We start from the raw sequence: 6,000 nt of genomic DNA, 5'->3' as shown, positions 1-6,000 counted from the left end.
GTGGTATATGTATTTTCAGAACTAAAATGGGCTACAGACCATGAAACAGCTGTGTCTTGACCTGCTAGACACATTTGTGTGTGTGTGTGTGTGTGTGTGTGTGTGGGTTTGTGTGTCAGTCTATGCGCCTGTATCTTTGTTTGCATGTGTCTGTATGTGTCCGTGTGTGTATTATCGCCCCTTCACACAGTAATTACAAAACGCACCTGATCCACTTCCCTATCTAAGAAAAAAAAACATCAGCACCAACACTCTCTCCCTCTATTAGTTTAGAGAGGACTGTTGAGAGTGAAGGAAACATTTGATCTGGTTTTCATCAGTTCCTCTTAAACCTGTCTGCTTCACCGGGTTTCTACAGCACTCTGACTGCAGTGAAAAGACCATCAAAGTCAGTGAAGGGAGTGTGATTAGCGTCTCGGTCCAAGTGATTAGAACATTCAGAGTTGATTAATAATCAGTTGATTTGCCTTAACTGCAGAACAGACACACTCCTTCTCTGCAGAGGCTCTTCTAATGCATCGTTTGTATGTATACCTAAGAAAAGTAATCCACCAGGATTCCTAACACATGTGTAACACGTAGTTGGGTGGGCTAGAAACATGAGACCAATGCAATGAAGGAAGTAAAGAAGGAAGTAGCATAAAGACCAAAAGTCCATGTAAGGAGGCAGGTTGGGGTGGTGCATGGGTCAAACAACATAGGACTTTCCCACAGGAAACCAGTGTTTGGAGCCGTGTGAAAGCAAGTGCACTTTGAGTTATTTTAAGGTACGTCATCCCCATGTGTCTTTTCCTAAACCTAACCAAAGTAACTTTACTTGCCTAACTTTACATCTGTTAGCATGGCTCAATCCCCCTACTGGACTCAGTGGGTAACACTACTCCTCCAATCACAACCACGCATTCACAAACTGAATCTGAATAAACATAGTCAGCCAATCAGGATCTGAATACGTGTGGAACCCACAGTATATATGAGGTGACTCGTCAAAAATCCTACCCCCTCTTCATTGAGCATCGTAGGAGCAACAGGACCCCCAGGGTAAAGGGCTCTGCCTATGCGGATAGAACTAGGGTTACACTATTGTAACCTTCATTCTATCTCACACCAGCACCGCCCTCAACTGGGCTGGGTACAGATGGTGGAGCCTGATGAATGAACGCCCCAGCCACACTGATCCTGACCGGCCAAAGGTTAGTTGCTGTAGCCTGCCTACTTCTTTATAAACTAGGCCACTGCAGTGGAGTAGTGGGGGGGCCCAATCAACCCAGCTGGTAAGCAAACTAACTGGGTGGAGCTGTGGCCTAACCTTGCAGAGGTCAAAAAACAAGCACAGACACCCTGCACACCACATTTCATGGGTCATCAAGGAACATGGAAACATGTCGGTGTATCAAGCCCAGAGGGGAGCCTGGTGCAACACAGATGACATACACTCATTGCTTTTCACCAGTCCTGTGTCATTCCAGTGAGCACAGAATCCGGACGTTCCAAGAAATAGAACCATATGAACGAGCAGGGTGTAGACCAAGCCACCGCATACATGTGTCCTTGACCCCGCTGAACAAGTCCGCCCACACTGCTACACCATGTGTGGAGTGTATGAGGACCACAGTGGGAGGGTCCCTGTCCGCCTGCCTGTAGGCTTGGGAGATGCACTCACAAAGCCATCTTGAATCGGACCTTACTGGCCACACCATCACAAAATCACCCAAACAGCTTGTTTAGCATGCAATTGCCACTGCCGAAGCGGAAAGAATGTTTGATGTTGGGTGAGCCACCTCTTATATACTTTGGGTTCTGCATCTATTCAGGTAGGCACAGCTGTGTTTATTCAAATTAATTGTGTGAACACATGCTCGTGATTGGAGATGTAATATTACCCATAGAGTCCAGTAGTGGGCGGAGCCTGTGGGAGATAGAATGTCATTTATGGGGGACTAATTCGTTAGATAAACCGTTGTATGAGGATATGTTGCTCTACAACATCAAAGGTTCTGTCAAACAATGCATCAGTGTTCTTTTATGAAATCACACACACACACACACACACACACACACACACACGCTCCCCTTTCAAGTGAGTCGAAATGTTCAAACTGAATAAATTCTCTTAACGTTTGAACACCTGCATGAACAGCTCCAATACTGTAGAGTGTGACCGCTTCTAGAATACAACCATGGCTGTCTTCTTAGCCTGCTGTACATCATATATTGTGTAAATCACTTTCCTCTACATCTTTGCTGTTGGCACGAGTAATAGATTCTACATGGAAATCCTCGGAGAGACAGACAACAGCAACACAAGCAATCTGCCAAGACAGCTATGCATTCTGGGGAACTCATCAGAATGGGGAATTAATTAGGTCCCTCAACAGCACATGTATATATATATGTATATGCTCTGAATTCCCATTTCATAGTAAATCGATAACAGGCAGCCCATCTAAGCAGAAACTGCTGTTTACTCAGAGGCTGATTTCACTGGAGCTGTCATAGTTTGTTGATTTAGCCAAGCTTTGTGTCAAAACAGAGGGGGAGACAGAAAAAGAGAAAGAGAGATGGAAAAGATGGAAAAAAGACACACAGAGAGGAGGAGGAAGTGTTCGAGCTACAACTGAACACTGGCTGACCAAGCATGTCAGTCCACAGCTGGTGGCTGCCGACAGCTTGCTATTCCATTTCAGATGAACCCATCAATTAACTACAGACTGACAGACTGAGAAGAAGAATAATAGAATAAAATGAGGCATTTTTTTTTTGCTGTGGGAGAAAAATACATTATTGAAGGTGTTCTATGCAGGATTGTACTGAAAAGGAAAAAAAAAAGCTCATTTGGAAGTGTCCCCTCTCAATCATCACCTATGACTTACTAGAATGGTGGCGTGATGGTGGATTTATTTGCAGATACTCTGCCTGTATTTTCTTATGTTCTTCTTATTTTGCTATGTTTGGGACGTTTATGGGACAGTATGCAAAACAGGTAACTATTGATATCATGGACACTGCATTGAAAAAACACAAATATAGCAAGGCAAAACGCCAAGCTGATAAAGCTCGTTCCAAAATGAGAGAGAATCTGGGGTTGGCTTTCATTTTCACTTTCACTGGTGATGTTTATAAGCAGTAACCATCAATTTCTATGTACTATACCTTTAAAGTGATGGTAAAATAACTGGTTTAGTTAACCTCTTTTGGCTTATGGCCTCTTAAAGGCCCTGAAACCCCATTTTTACAAGCCACAATGATGCTGGTATTGTTTTCACCTTGTGAGTCTGTGTATGTGCATGTTTTAATGGTGAAATGAGGTCCTGGTGACACCAACTGTGCGGTAGTGGGAGCATTTTGAGTACATTGCCAGGTGTTAATATGTCTGGCTGTGGACGGACAGCCATCCATCCATTTTCGTAACCGCTTATCATCATGAGGGTTGCGGGGGGACTGGAGCCTATCCCAACAATGGCAGGGTAGACCATTCACAGAACTCCGCACAGAAGGGCTCCCTCCTGGGATTGAACCAGGAACCAGGGCCCAATCCCAATACCCCCCCTTGTCCACTACCCCTTAGCCCTTGGCCCTACCCCTAGCCCTTGCCCACTACCCACTGGCCCTCAAAATGAAGCAACCAGGGGTAGGGGTGGGTAGACCATTCACAGAACTCCGCACAGAAGGGCTCCCTCCTGGGATTGAACCAGGAACCAGGGCCCAATCCCAATACCCCCCCTTGTCCACTACCCCTTAGCCCTTGGCCCTACCCCTAGCCCTTGCCCACTACCCACTGGCCCTCAAAATGAAGCAACCAGGGGTAGGGGTGGAAATCTTTCCCTAGGAATTGGAACACTCACTACGTCACCGCGCCACTTACGTTCATACATATGTAACTATTTTAAACAGGAAGCTGCGAGCCATCTACATTTCCAACCGGCATCTACAGTGGAGTCTCATTCCTACCGATCGCGTTTACCGCATTCATCCTGCTTCGTTTGATGAACAACAGACAACAGGGGACTTCTGCTAGCTAGCTAGCTACCTAGCTAACCAGCTAACATTACGAGGCAGCATAGTAGTAGATCTCAGTTGAGATCAAAAATAAAGGTTGAATTTGAAGATGGGTGTTGCTAGAGCAAGGGCAGTAGGGTGGTAGGAACCCACTCTACAGCACTGGTACACATTTGTATTAAGTCATGAATCATTGCGTCGTGGCTGGAGTGATCCCATTGTAAGATGGTCTAGTCTTAATCAGCTTCTTTAGGGGCTGTTGATTTAACATGAATCCACTCTTTTGTGCCAGAGTTGGAATCTTTGAATTCAAGTCTCACAGCAGTTGGTGGGTTGTTTGCATTGACGTCAGGCCACTCCAATCAAATCTGATCAAACAAGACTGAGGTGGACCAAATAATGGGTGCAGCAGACACCTCTGTATGTCCATGAACTTTAACTTTGGACGTAGGAAATATAAAGATAAATTTAAGATTTGAGGCCACATATCAGGGATTTTTAAGCAAAGTAAACGTCTATTAGCTGACTCCTTTTCCTTTCTCAGGCCCAATCATCCAATCAAACATATTCTAAAGACCTGAGGAGATTAAACTGTAGCTGATTTTTGTTTCATCTTGTGGCCCTATGTCAGAGTCCCAACCCTTAAGAATGGGAGTCACTGGTTTTAATAACAGCATACTATATGTTAAGTATGATCTGATGAGTCTCTGCCTCACCTCAAGTGTCTCATTAGCTAATAAATGTGACCTGCTGCTCCTGCTGATATGGAAAAACTATTAACACTGACCTATATGCAAACTATTATGTGTAATTATTCATTCTGTTCTTGCAATCACAGTAATGATAAGACATATGCAAATCAGAGCTAAGCACATCATCATACTCAAGGTAAAGTGAGGATATGTCACTGTGTATGTGTGATTGCATGTATTGATGTGTTCAGGAATATCAGTCAGATTAACAAAGGAGATATCGCCTCCTCCACCCTAACCATCCACCCTCACCTTCTACCTCCTTCCTCCTGTTCATCCCTCACATTCCTGAATATATTTTCCTCTTTCCACCCTTTAATTTATGATTCCCTTTCAGTCTTCCTTTCAGATCTTGGTATTTTTTATCCTCCACATCATCATGCTCTCTCAGCTTGATCTGTTTCCCAAACCCCTCAACAATCTTCCTCCAATCCTGCCTTCATCTGTCACCTTTCCTCTCCTGCACAGTCTCAGCCTCCCTCCGTCTCTCTGGTCTCTCTTCTTTCATTCACCTTAAGCTGCAGTTAATGATGAATGAGACAAACCTCCCTTGGGATCAGACCTGGGTAGCTCTGTGGGATAGCGCTCAGCTACCCACTGGACGTCTGGGCCTAATTTCTTATTCATGGGCTGCATCAACACCAGTCCTACTAGCCCTCTGTATCTCTAGAGAGCCATCAGTCTCATGACACCACATTTTCAAAGTTAACACTTTTTTTCCCTCCTTACAGCAATTCCTCCCCAATTTCATCTTTGTTCTCAAAGCAGCTTGTAGCACTTCTCCTTCCTTCAGCACATGATGCTGCTCGAGGAGCGAGCTATTTTGGTTGAATTTATCCCCACACACTTTTCCCACCAAAGCCTATTTTAAGACAGTGATATCTTCCCTCTTGATTGGTTCTCGTGGTGAAGGCTGTTCCCACTGAATGTGAGGCTTGTGGTTTAGCAGTCTCTCTGTGAATATTAGCATTCCCACAGTACAGCAAAGAGAGGTAGACAAAGAAATCTTAATGCCAGTGTATAGAGGCTCAACACATAAGGGCCCTGTTCAGTTAAAGAAGTATAATCCACATGATTCATGGACTGTCTTTACATTTTATAGTAGTTGCCACATTTGAACGTAGAGTCAGAGTATAATGTGTTAAAATCCTTCCCCATCTAAAGGATTATTTAGGAATATGAAAGAGTTTTAGACTTTTTCTTTTATATCTTTTCAGGAAGCTTATGGATATCACTATTATAATGACTG

The sequence above is a fragment of the Epinephelus fuscoguttatus genome, linkage group LG7 (assembly GCF_011397635.1).
Source record: "Epinephelus fuscoguttatus linkage group LG7, E.fuscoguttatus.final_Chr_v1".
NCBI lineage: Eukaryota > Metazoa > Chordata > Actinopteri > Perciformes > Serranidae > Epinephelus > Epinephelus fuscoguttatus.
This window is presented reverse-complemented; position numbering follows the sequence as displayed.